Genomic DNA, 13088 nt, shown 5'->3' with positions numbered 1-13088 from the left:
TGCAAGGGATTAGATTTGTGTCTGTGAAACAAGGGGCATCGGTTCGAGAACGAGTCGCTGCGAAGAATGGACTCTGTTTATGGTCTCATAAATGATGAATCTTGTTTTTCATCCACTACTGTGTTTCGTTCTTGCTCCCTTCTTTATTTCACTTCTTATTTATTCTTCTATATCTTCTAATATATTAAATGTAAGTCGCACTTGAACGCAATGGTTAACAACGCTCCTATCTTCACCTGTCTTAGCGATCCTTTAACATGCAGCCTACACGGCCATGCTTAAGTGACTGATCTGCAAATGTTTTTTTTGCTCATTAAGCACACAGCGAGTCTGAAAGCTATCGACCAATATTTTTCGTATGTAGCCAATTCAGTATTTTAAATGTACGTCGCACTTGAACGCAATGGTTAACAACGCTCCTATCTTCACATGTTTTAACGATCCTTAAACATGCAGCCAAACAACCATGTTTTTGTGCCTGATCTGTAAGTGTTTTTTTGCTCATTAAGCATACGGCTTAGCAAAAACAAGCGAGACAAAAAGCCATCGACCAAATTTCGTATGTAGCCACTACGGATAGACAACAATAACAGGCGTCGGTAGTGCAAGGGATTCGAACTGTGGTTATGAAGCGAGGGGCATGGGTTCGAGATCAAGTCGGTGCAAAGAATGGCCTCTGTTTTTTGTCTCATAAATGGTGAATCTTGTTTTTCATCCACTACTGTGTTTCATTCTTGCTCGCTTCTTTATTTCCCTTCTTATTTATTCTTCTATATCTAATATATTAAATGTAAGTCGCAATTGAACACAATGGTTAACAACGCTCCTATTTTCACATGTTTTAGCGATCCTTTAACATGCAGCCTACACGGCCATGCTTAAGTGACTGATCTGCAAATGTTTTTTTGCTCATTAAGCACACAGCTTAGAAAAAACAAGCGAGTCTGAAAGCTATCGACCAATATTTTTCGTATGTAGCCAATTCAAGAGACAGCAGTAACAGTTGTCGGTAGCGCAAGGGGTTAGAGCTGTGGCTGTGAAGCGAGGGGTATGGGTTCGAGCCTGAGTCGGTGCCAGAAATGTCCTCTGTTTTTTGTGTCATAAATGGTGAATCTTGTTTTTCAACCACTACTGTGGTTCCTTCTTGCTCCCTCCTTTATTTCCCTTCCTATTTATTCTTCTATATCTAATTTATTAAATGTACGTCGCACTTGAACGCAATGGTTAACAACGCTCCTATCTTCACATGTTTTAATGATCCTTAAACATGTAGCGTATACAACCATGCTTTGGTGCCTGATCTGTAAGTGTTTTTTTGCTCATTAAGCATACGGCTTAGCAAAAACAAGCGAGACAAAAAGCCATCGACTAATTTTCGTATGTAGCCACTACGGATAGACAACAATAACAGGCGTCGGTAGTGCAAGGGATTCGAACTGTGGTTGTGAAGCGAGGGGCATGGGTTCGAGATCAAGTCGGACATCAAGTGCAAAGGATGGCCTCTGTTTTTTGTCTCATAATTGGTGAATCTTGTTTTTCATCCACTACTGTGTTTCATTCTTGCTCGCTTCTTTATTTCCCTTCTTATTTATTCTTCTATATCTAATATATTAAATGTAAGTCGCAATTGAATAAAATGGTTAACAACGCTCCTATTTTCACATGTTTTAGTGATCCTTTAACATGCAGCCTACACGGCCATGCTTAAGTGACTGATCTGCAAATGTTTTTTTTTGCTCATTAAGCACACAGCTTAAGAAAAAACAAGCGAGACTGAAAGTTATCGACCAATATTTTTCGTATGTAGCCAATTCAAGAGACAGCAGTAACAGGTGTCGGTAGCGCAAGGGATTAGACCTGTGGCTGCGAAGCGAGGGGCATGGGTTCGACCCTGAGTCGGTGCCAGAAATGGCCTCTGTTTTTTGTGTCATAAATGGTGAATATTGTTTTTCATCCACTACTGTGCTTCCTTCTTGCTCCCTTCTTTATTTCCCTTCTTATTGATTCTTCTATATCTTCTAATATATTAAATGTAAGTCGCATTTGAACGCAATGGTTAGCAACGCTCCTATCTTCACATGTTTTAGCGATCCTTAAACATGCAGCCTACACGACCATGCTTAAGTACCTGATCTGTAAATGTTTTTATCGCTCATTAAGCATACGGCTTAGCAAAAACAAGCGAGACAAAAAGCCATCGACCAATATTCGTATGTAGCCACTACGGATAGACAATAGCAACAGGCGTCGGTAGCGCAATGGATTGGACCTGTGGCTGTGAAGAGAGGGGCCTGGGTTCGATCCCGAGTGGCGGAGCAAAAGGATGCATCGTTTACTGGGATACAAAATTCGGGAGTTGGTTGTCGTTTTCTTCCCCTCTTCATTTCTTTGTTTTTTTGTTACTCATATCTTCTTTTCGTTCTTTCTTTATTCCTTTATCATTTCTTTCTTTCTCCATTTATTTCTCTCCCTCTCATCTAATATTTTAAATGTAAGTCGCACTTGAACGCAATGTTAAGCAGCGCTCCTATGTTGACATGTTTTAACGATCCTTAAGAATTCAGCCCACACAATCATGCCTAAGAGCCTGCTCTGCAAATGATTTTTTCGCTCATTAACTATACGGCTTAGCAAAAACAAGCGAAACGAAGACGTTGATAAAAATTTTGCTGATGTAGCCAGTACCGATTGACAACAGCAGCAGGCGTCTGTAGCTCAAGGGATTATACCTGTGGCTGTTAAGCGAGAGACATGGGTTCAAGCCCAAGTAGGGGCGGAAAAGGATGTATAATGTACTCGGAATTAAATTTGGGATTTGGTTGTCCTTTTCTTCCCTTCTGCGTTTCTGTTTTTTAAATTTATATATTCTTTTTGTTGTTTATTTATTCATTCATGTTTTATTCCTTTCTCTATTTTTTTCTCTCCCCCTCATCTAATATATTGAATGTAAATTGCACTTGAGCGCAATGGTTAACAGCACTACTATCGTCAGATGTTTAACGACCCTTAAACATTCAGCATACACAACCACCACGCTTAAGCCTCTAATCTGTAATTGTGTTTTGCTCATTAAGCATACAGCTTAGCAAAAAGAAGAGACAAAAAAGTCATTGCCGAAAAGTTTGCGTATGTAATGTAGCCAATTCAACAGACAACCGCAACGGGCTTCAGTAGCGCAAGGGTATTAGACTATGGCTGTGAAGTGAGGGTCATGGATTCGAGCCCATGTAGGGGAGGAAAAGGATTTATAACTTACTGGGATAAAAAATGGTGAGTTGATTGTCTTTTTCTTCCCTTCTTCATTTCTTTGCTTTAATTTGTTACTTGTATCCTCTTTTTGTTCTTTCTTTATTCCTTCATCTTTTGTTTCTTTCTCCATTTCATTCTCTCCCTCTCATCTGTTATACTAAATGTAAGTCGCACTTGAACGCAACGGTTATCACCGCTCCAGCTTCTGTTTTTTAGCTCAAAAATGGTGAATCTTGTTTTCGTTCTCGCTCCCTTCTTTATTTCCGTTCTTATTTATTCTTCTATATCTAATATATTAAATGTAAGTTGCACTTGAACGCTATGGTTAACAACGCTCCTATATTCACATGTTTTAACGATTCTTAAGCATGCAGCCTACATGATTATGCCTAAGTGCCTGATCTGCAAATTTTTTTGCTCATTAATCATACGGCTTAGCAAAAACAAGCGAGACAAAAAGCCATCGACCAATATTTTTCGAATGTATCCAGTTCAATAGACAACAGAAACAGGCGTCGGTAGCGCAATGGATTAGGCCTGTGGCTGTGAAGAGAGGGGCATGGGTTCGATCCCGAGTCGTGGAGAAAAAGGATGCATCGTTTACTGGGATAAAAAATTGGTGAGTTGGTTGTCTTTTTCTTCCCCTGTTCATTTCTTTGTTTTTTTTACTTATGTCTTCTTTTCATTCTTTCTTTATTCCTGTCTTTTCTTTCTTTCTCCATTCTTTCTCTCCCTCTCATCTAATATATTAAATGTAAGTCACACTTGAACGCAATGTTTAGCAGCACTCCTACGTTCACATGTTTTAAGAATGCAGCCCGCGCAATCATGCCTAAGAGCCTGCTCTGCAAATGTTTTTTTTTTCAAGCCCAAGTAGGGGAGGAAAAGGATGTATGATGTGCTCGGAAATAAATTTGGGATTTGGTTGTAGAAGCTCGTTTTATGCAAATTCATTGCGCTCCTTTAACATAGCGCACCTTAATCACAGCAAAGCCAAAATTGTCGCTTAACCAAAAGTTGCTGTTAAATAAGGTAATGAACGCCAAAAATACTCGTCGGTAGCCTAAGAGGTAAGAGCTGTGGCTGTTAAACGAGGGGCAAGGGTTCGAACCCGAGTTGCCACGAAAAAATCCTATTTTCTTTTAAACCTGGTCGGATATGGTTTTGTGATGCTTATGCGGGCTTGCTAGTTTTATACTAATTTTCAAAAGTTTTTTCAAGTTTTTTGAAAATTTTTGTCATTTTTCGTGTTTTTTATACCTAGGTGTCAATAAACCTCCTCTAGGGTTTTACATTAGGTTAATGCATAGTTTTGAGTGGTAGTGGAATGGTTTCAACATTTTAACAACCCGAATTTTAGCCTTTTTTTGACAAAACGTGCAATTTTTTCAAAATTTATTGACATTTATTTTTTATTAATCACTTCTTCCCGGACGCAGGGGCCAGAAAACGTCCTTAAGCGTTTGATAATAAAATACTGAAACAATTTTATATGCCATGTAATAGCTTTCAATTTTTAAATATGACAAATTTTATCAACTTATTTTGATAAAATTTGCTTTTTTTTCAAGTTTTTGTTGGTTTTTAGTTTTCTCCAGCCTCAGGACTCGAGGAACCTCCTCTAGGGTTCAAAAGTAGGTACTGTTTAATTTCAAAATGTAATGACTGTTTTTCCAGATTTCAACACCACAAATTTCAGCATTTTTTTAACGTTTTGTAAATTAAGTTTTATAATTTTTTAAACATTTATTGTCAGTTTGTTATCGCTATTATCAGTTTATTTGTCATTATTGTCATTTTTTAGGTTTTTCAGCCTAACAGTAAATCTCCGTTAGAGTTTGATAATGAGTTACTGAAAAATGTTTGTTGGCCATGGATTAGTTACAACTTTTGTCACAAATTTTAGCAGTTTTTTTTACAACTTCTAATTTTTTTCAAGTTTTTTGAATTTTTTAATCATTTTCTAGGTTTTTCCAACCTCAACAGCCACATAACCTCCTCTAGAGTTTTGAGCTGAGGTTACTGCATAGCTTCTAGATGTAATGGAATGTTTTTCAAGTTTTAATATCAGCAGTTTTTAGAATTATTTGCAATTTTTTCAAGTTTTTTTAAAATCTTTTTTCTGGCACCAGGGTCCTAGGGACCTCCTCCAAGGCTTCATGAAAAGCTGTCGCACAGCTTCTAGATTCATGGAATTCTTATCAATATTTTAATGACTCCAGCTTTAGCACTTTTTTGATAAATTTTAATTTTTTTAAAATTTTTTCGAAAAAATTTTTCGAGCAAGATTTTGTTAAAAATTGCGATTGTTTTCAAATTTTTGTGTGCTTTTGTCCTTTTCTGTGTTTAACTATCATTACTGGTCAATGAAATTTTTCAAGTCTTGCAGATGGGTTACTTGACATAATTCAGGAGAGAAAAAATAGTTGCGAACAATTTCACTGTGAAATCTGGAAGCTTTTCTTTTAAATTTGACAATATTTTGCAAATTTTTGGAATGTGTTTTCTATTTGATTTGTTTACTAACAAAGCTAGAAAACTAAAAGTTGAAGAATCGAATCAAGCTAGCGCTGGGTTCAATAAACCGTGGCTAGCTACTGACGAAGCCAACAACTCGCTGGTCGTTTGAGAGCAATTCGCCCGACGTTAGTCGGTTATGTTTTTTTTTCTGTTTCAATCCCAATGTGCTTCATACGGGTCAACGGCGGCTATTTTCCAGCAACTTTTCGGCTCTGTTTCATTTTGCTCTGTCAGACTTAAAGACAAAGAATTGAAATGGATAGAACTCTTTTGTGATAACATTATTATTTTTCGTCATTGAATTTCTTTTCGATTTAACTCTGATAAACGAACATTTTTCCAGCTTTTCTGAGATCTCCTCGCCAAAATGCTTCAAAGTCTATTTTTCAATTATCTACTTACACAATTGTCGGGGAGCACAGGCATTTTCTGTTGAAGGGTTTTGAAAAACGGTTACGCCCAAATCGGTCATATACGATCCTACTTTTAAAAGGGAGAGGGAGTTGATTACAGTGACAACTAAAAGTTCTTAGCGCCCTATTAACTTCGTTTCAGATTTGTCAGAAAAACTTTATTGGTCAGAAGAAATCCTGAGCCAAAGCGCAACTGTTTTTGGGCGAAGCCATTAAGTTGTGGAAAAATGGCAAAACAAAAGAAACGAACATTTCCGGTTTTTCCCTTTTAGCCATTTACTCCTTACAGGTCAACTCGGATATCACAAATCGCGTAAAAGAAATTGGGGGAACCGTAAAAAAGAATGATCACTTCTGCAACTTTACACCCTTCAACCTTGAATTTAGATAGTAGCAGTTTTGTATTGTTGAAAGTTTTAATGTTTTTGTGCAATTTGAATATTTGAATGCTAATCAATATTAGTTGATATTGTTTTGGAAGTAAAATATTTGCTTTTTATTTTGCGTGTAGAAAAATTAATTGCGTTGTTTAACTTCATTATCCAATTTCTATCTCAAAAACTAAGCATCCCAAGGAAACGATTTAAAGTGCAATTTGATATGAGAAAAAGTTCACTGCACAAAATTTTGTTCTGAAATATAGGAGCTCTGTTTTCAACAATAATTTATCAATTTGTGCGTTCCTGCTCGACTATTTCGATTGCTGGTTTAATTTTTGTGAACGTTTTATAAATTTGAGTTATTGATTCCTACCCAATTAGGGATTTTTGTCTGCACCTAAGTCTCGCTAAGTAATTGTTTCTCTCGACTTTTGTTTTGTTGTTACCATTTTTCAGGCAACTTATTCATCTGCTCTCTTATTTCGACAACAATTGCGCTGTTATTAGAACGTAAGTTTCATCTAACCGATTTAGATTTTTTTGCCATCAAAAAATTTTGAAGTTTTCTGGTAAGGATTATTTGAAACGCAAAATTTATTTAAAAAAGATGACAAAACTGTCCTTGAGTTCACTGGTCACTTTTCAGCTATGTACAGATATTACAAATCTGAGGAATTTTTAAGTTGAGAAAATACTTGGGAATTTGCAACTATTTTTTCAACTGCTCACAAATTAGTTTGTAGCAACTACATTAGTCCTGCTAGCCTTCGTCTGATTGTTTTTGCGTACCAGTTGACATTTATGGTTCAAAAAGGGGATAAACAAGTAAAAAAAGTAGGGCATTAACTTTTCGTAGCGCTTTGTGCATAACTGTTCTTTAAGTATGCGATTCATTGTTACTGATCAACTGACAAAAAGTAACTTCATTCACTTCATTCACAATAAGTAACTTCATTGTTACTTCTTTCTGTTAAAAAATGTTTGTTTCACACCACAACCCAGTTTTTTAAAAACAATTTTTTGCCTTTGAATTCTTGCACATGTAACCTAAAGTGATTAGCATTCGAAATACTCGTTAGTTTGAGGGGTGCCAATTTGATGCTAATAGTTGATAATTCTTTTTACTCTTTTTTGTACAAAAAACCTGTTTCGCACCACAACTCAGTATCCTAAAAACAATGGATTTAACGAATAAAACAGATACACTATAATCAAACCAATGAATGTGTAGTTTGTGATACTTAATTCCGAAATTAACTCCTTGTAAAAAACCCTTGTAAAAAAACCTTTGAAAAAAGTAATTATTCATGTACATAGTTTTTTGAATATATCTATTTATCTCACTAATTAATTTGTCTTTATAAAGATACGCATTGTCTCAAATTAAGCTACAATTTTATATAATAAAGAAACTGCTATTTCTACCATAAAACCTGTTTTTGCAATTTTTATTATCAGAAGTGCTAATTTTAATGACTTTTACCATCTCTTGTAAACTATGAAATACCCTTTTGTTACAAAACGTCCAAAAACTTGCTCCCAAGTGGTTATGAAAAGAAATGTTTTCATTGTGGAAAAGTAAAGGTTCCGTACCCTCTGAAAACTGCTCGTGTAATAACCTTGTTAGGGGTATATAGGTTTAGCAGAGAAAGAAAACATTTTTGGTTTTGGATCTTTTCCAATACTGGCAACCCAATAATTATATCCAGTATTTCACCCAATGAGCCCGGACAATCAATGCTGGCTAGTGTTTATGTCTCGCATAACGAGTTCGTAGCTCAATGTTTTTTGTCTCATCGTATGAGTCGTAAATGAGTGGCAGGAGAAATTTCGGAGCAAGGTTGAGAGTGTTGAGAGTGGTTCCAACTGATACGAACTGTACCGATCATAGTATCAGTGATTAGAGATTTGAATACAACAACTTTACACGTGCTCCGGACGTATTGGCAACTTTTTGAATAGTCCATCGTTTAAAACAAACTTTTTAAACTACATTCTGCAACTCTAGGACCCAGCCTACCTTTTTGTCTTCAAAATTACAATCTGGGTTAGATGTGTGAAGGCAGATTATCCAGATTATCGAGTTGAGGCTGTGGAAGCTCGTCAAAACCGGTTAAATCTAATTTTTACAGCCCACCCTTAGCCCCCCTCCTCCTACCTTTCGCCTTTCAGATCATCGAAACATACGATTCAAGGAGCGGTTTGCTTGTTGAATCGTTATCACATTTTGACCAAGAAATACAATTTTAGAGCTAAAGAACCTTCGTTTCATCTGGTTCAGTCTGAAGCAAACCACAATATAATCGATTATTCATTACCCCTACTCAATGTTCTCTGAATATCAGTAAAAAAGTGCTAAATTCTATATCTCCAGTCGAAATCAACTCATAGGACCAAACTACTAGCAGATCAGGAATGAACGTTTTGTCAGACTCCTCAACTGGATTAACACAGCAGATATGTGAACTGACAATTAACAATGACTCTTTTTCTTTCCTGATTCCAGTTGGAAAAATCCTTTTTTATCTCGACATCAAAGATAATCTGTATATTGTCTCCATCTTGGCGCACGACTTGGTCAACTCCAAGGTGAGATGCTTGCAGTGGGGTCCAAACTACGATGAATTGGTGTGCTCTAAATTAAATTTGGCGTATTCAAAATACACTCAATTTTTGTCAACAGTGAAAAAAATAACGAAAGATCTATCTGTCCGCATAGACGAGTTAAGTTAACCTGCAACACCTGGCAGTAATTATTCGTGAGTCCCAATTAACAATCCTAAGCGAGTTACCAGATTTGTAAACTATTTGCAGCAAAACTATTCGCTACATCCCCGTGAAGTTTCGTCCGTGGATGGTCCGGTATTGTAACGTCAATCTTAGAGGCTTGCATCTCAAATCCAGATGGTGTTGTTACCTGGAAAAACTTTTTCGCAGTTAGCAAATACCTTTTACGTGCTTTCAACAGAGAGGTAAAAAACATAAGCAGCAGCAGGAAAACTCAAAGATAAATAGATTTGAGCGATGGTGATCGAATGAGTATGCTGCCCTATGGTACAAAGCGGATTCAATCAAACAGGCAAAAAACAAAAGCAACAGCACAATGGAAGCGCTTGCCTCCCGAGCGAGAACACCTTGTCTTCAAGGACAATTCGGTCGTGCGGCAAAGATTTTATCATCGGAGGGAATAGCACCCGGAAAAACCCTCTGTCGTTCGCAAGTGAGATTGCGTACTTGTTCTTGAGTCGCGAGTTGCGTTTATGTTTTATGACCTACTTGCGCGGCGAGTGCGCTTTACACAATTTCTAAATGAATCCGCTCAGCGAATCGCGTAATGATTATTAGTTAACTTTACTCGATTTGTAAAGACAGTTAATGAAGAATAAGTTTAATTGAGCAACTGTACGCCTAGTGCAAAACTAAGAGAATGAAAATTAAGGCGACTGGTATTCCAGAAGTCATAACAAACGTGAACAATAATTTCCCGCTACGGGAGATGGGAACAACAGACTAGCATGTGAAATAACATTGACTTACACACATGCCCCTCAGGAATAAGTACACTAAATAAATTAAGTACATCGTATGATAAATTTACTGCACTGAATTAATTTATGATGTATGACATTTCTCTCGCTTCAATGAAAATTAAAGTTGCATAAAGTATAAATTTAATAACAATATGAATAATAATAATAATACTTATTCACCGGTTAAATAGTATCAGCAATATATTTACTGGTTATCATAGCTAGTCATAATTAATAATGTATCAAGTTTTAATTAATCAGAGTTTTCACATGTCTTCTTCATCAATGATTAGCTCATTTGAAGTGCTGTGATCGGCTGGTCGTATACGGGGGTCCGTCGGTGACACCTGTCCTATGATAGGCGAGAGAAAGTCGTTTGCGATAGGTTCAACCCGCGTAGCTGTATCAACAATTGTTTGTACAACCGAAGGTTGTATCGATTCGATGTCGCCTACGCATCGCTTCCTACGAGGTGGAGCAAAGTTCGGAGGACACGAATTAGTTGAGTCACCAGATGAATCTTCTTTATCATATCCATAATATTTAGGACTTTTTCTAGTCCGTTTTGTTGTTCTTGTCAGAGTATGGGGTAATGTTGTTGTTGGAACTGAAGGAGATGATAAGAGTGCTTCTTGTTGAGTATTTGTAGGAGGGTGTGCAATTAATACTTTTCCAGTTATAATTTGCTGTTCGGGAGCAGCCTCTGGAATTTCGGGTATTACTTGGGGAGCGAAATTGTCCGGTACTTTAGGCATGCGTACTCGCATTGCGCGAGCAATGTTGGATCATTTGAGGATACACCGCTACCAGTTTCTCGTTTTCGATGCTTCCTTTTTCGGTCTCCTTTTTGTATGCGGGTACACTCTTTGATGTGGCTAAGTATCTTAGCCTCAGTTGTTTTCTCGTGCGTGCGGGGTCCTCGACGGTTTATGTATTCGGTTAATTTGGTTTTTCGTTCTTCCCGAGTACTAAATTTTGCAATATCACTATTGCGCACTGTTACTTCCATCTTTCCCGGCTCGCGAATGACCGAAGTGTATTGATCGGTCTTTTGTACTACCGATCCTGGAGTCAACACCTCATACAAACCGTCCAGATTCTTCTTGGATCTTTTATGAAGATGTTTCTTTCGGGCAATGTTTAACTGTACGGCGTGTTCTTTCAGGCGTGGAAGTGGACGATGCGCTTGCGTGGTGCGAAGGAAACGGGATTCATTATCAATTGCTAGCCGTTCGCGAGTGGTGGCATCCTTTGTCGCTTTACACATATTGCGTTCAATTTCGTCGTCACTCCGGCTGTTTCCCCAGTGTTCCTCCGGCAGCAATTCATTAGGGGTTACAGATTTTGGTTGAGTACTTATATTACTAAGTGGTGTATTGGCTTTACGCCCAAAGTGAGATTCGAATGGCGAAAGCTTAGTTGTTCTATGTTTACATATGCGAAGCTGGTATATAATTGATTTTAATGCTGCTTTAATGGTGAACGAATTTACTTCTTTATTTGCGTCTTTTATACATGCCAAGCGTTGTTTAATAGTACCAATAAGTCGTTCAACTAAACCTATTGCACGATGATCGTTTGCCGGAGCTGCTATTAGTGTGAGATTATTTTTTGTACAAAAACTTTTTACTTGGTTACCTACAAGACAACGAGCTTGGTCTATTCTTAAGGAACAAGGAACTCCATGAATTTGTATATAATTATCTAAGATTCTTATGACATTCGAGGAATTTGCAATATCAACCAATTCTGCAGAAGGGTATTTTGAAAATCTATCAATGCATGTTAAAATGTATATTTCATGTTCATTTTCGTTATTAATGGGCCCTGCAAAGTCTATTTGTATTTCTTGGTTTGGAACTATACATAGTGTATGTGCTTTAAATTGTTTTGCGGGAATGACAGATTTTAAGTTTTTACCGATAGCAGTGCAAGATTTGCACTCTATTGCTTTGACAAGCAAATCACGATTCATGTATGGCCACCAGCAGTGCTGAGCCATATATACCATCCCCAGCTACCTGGGTGACTCGCATGTAAATCTTCATTGAGGGCATCTTTGAGTGCATTCGGAATGGCCACCTTTTCGTCCATGCAAACACACCCGCCAGTCACATGAAGGTCCCGCCAATAGCTATGGAGATACGGGTTGAGGGCTTTTAGTCTTTCTTCATCTCCCCGAATTATACAGTCCCGAACCTCTTTCAGAACTGCGTCCTTGCTTGTGAGTGATGCAATTAGACCTTTGCTAAATACTTTTTCCACTACTCTCTCAAAAGTCATTACTTGGGGACTATCCGTTAGTGGGGTGCTTAAATTTGAATGCGAGGAAGATCTGCGTGGCGTACTTGTGGTTGCATTGTCTGTGAATGACACGCGAGGCGAAGCTCTGGTTGTTCGGGAGGAGATTGATTTTCCCTTGAGAGATGAAGCTTGTTGACTCATTGTTGATGAGAGTTGTTTTTTCAATTAAGTTAATTGACAAAGAGGAAGATAACTGAATTTCAGGTTGAGTTTGGGCAAAAAGCACTTGTTTGTTGTTTGTTAATTGAGCACGTGAGTTATTTAAAGTATTTGAGTGTGGCTTACTAAAAAAGGTAGGAATTTGAGGCTGATTTTTGATTGACAAGTGAGAATGATTTAATGGAGTAAATTTGGAAGTGTTTTGGTAAGCGAGTTACGCTTTTCTTGTGTTTACTAGCATTTGAGACTCAATTTGTACAGGATTAGTTGTAAATGGTAGACTATGTGACGCAAATTTAGAGTGAATTGGGTATTTAGTAACTTGCTTTGCAAAAGAGTCATCTGAGGAATGCATTCTAGTCTTTTGAGTAAATAATAAAGTATTATGCCTGGCGGGTGTTAAATTGTTAAAGGAAAAGCGTACTCGCGATGCAAGATCGGAGGTGGTATGAATTAATTAAGAAGTGTTAACTTTTGAAGTAGGATATGTATGTGCGAATACGGAATCATTTTGAATTGAATGTACTCGCTGA

This window comes from Convolutriloba macropyga, chromosome 3 (genome assembly GCF_964194025.1).
Source record: "Convolutriloba macropyga chromosome 3, txConMacr16.3, whole genome shotgun sequence".
Taxonomy (NCBI): Eukaryota; Metazoa; Xenacoelomorpha; order Acoela; family Convolutidae; genus Convolutriloba; species Convolutriloba macropyga.
The sequence above is the reverse complement of the archived record's forward strand: the minus strand, read 5'-3'. Positions refer to the sequence as shown.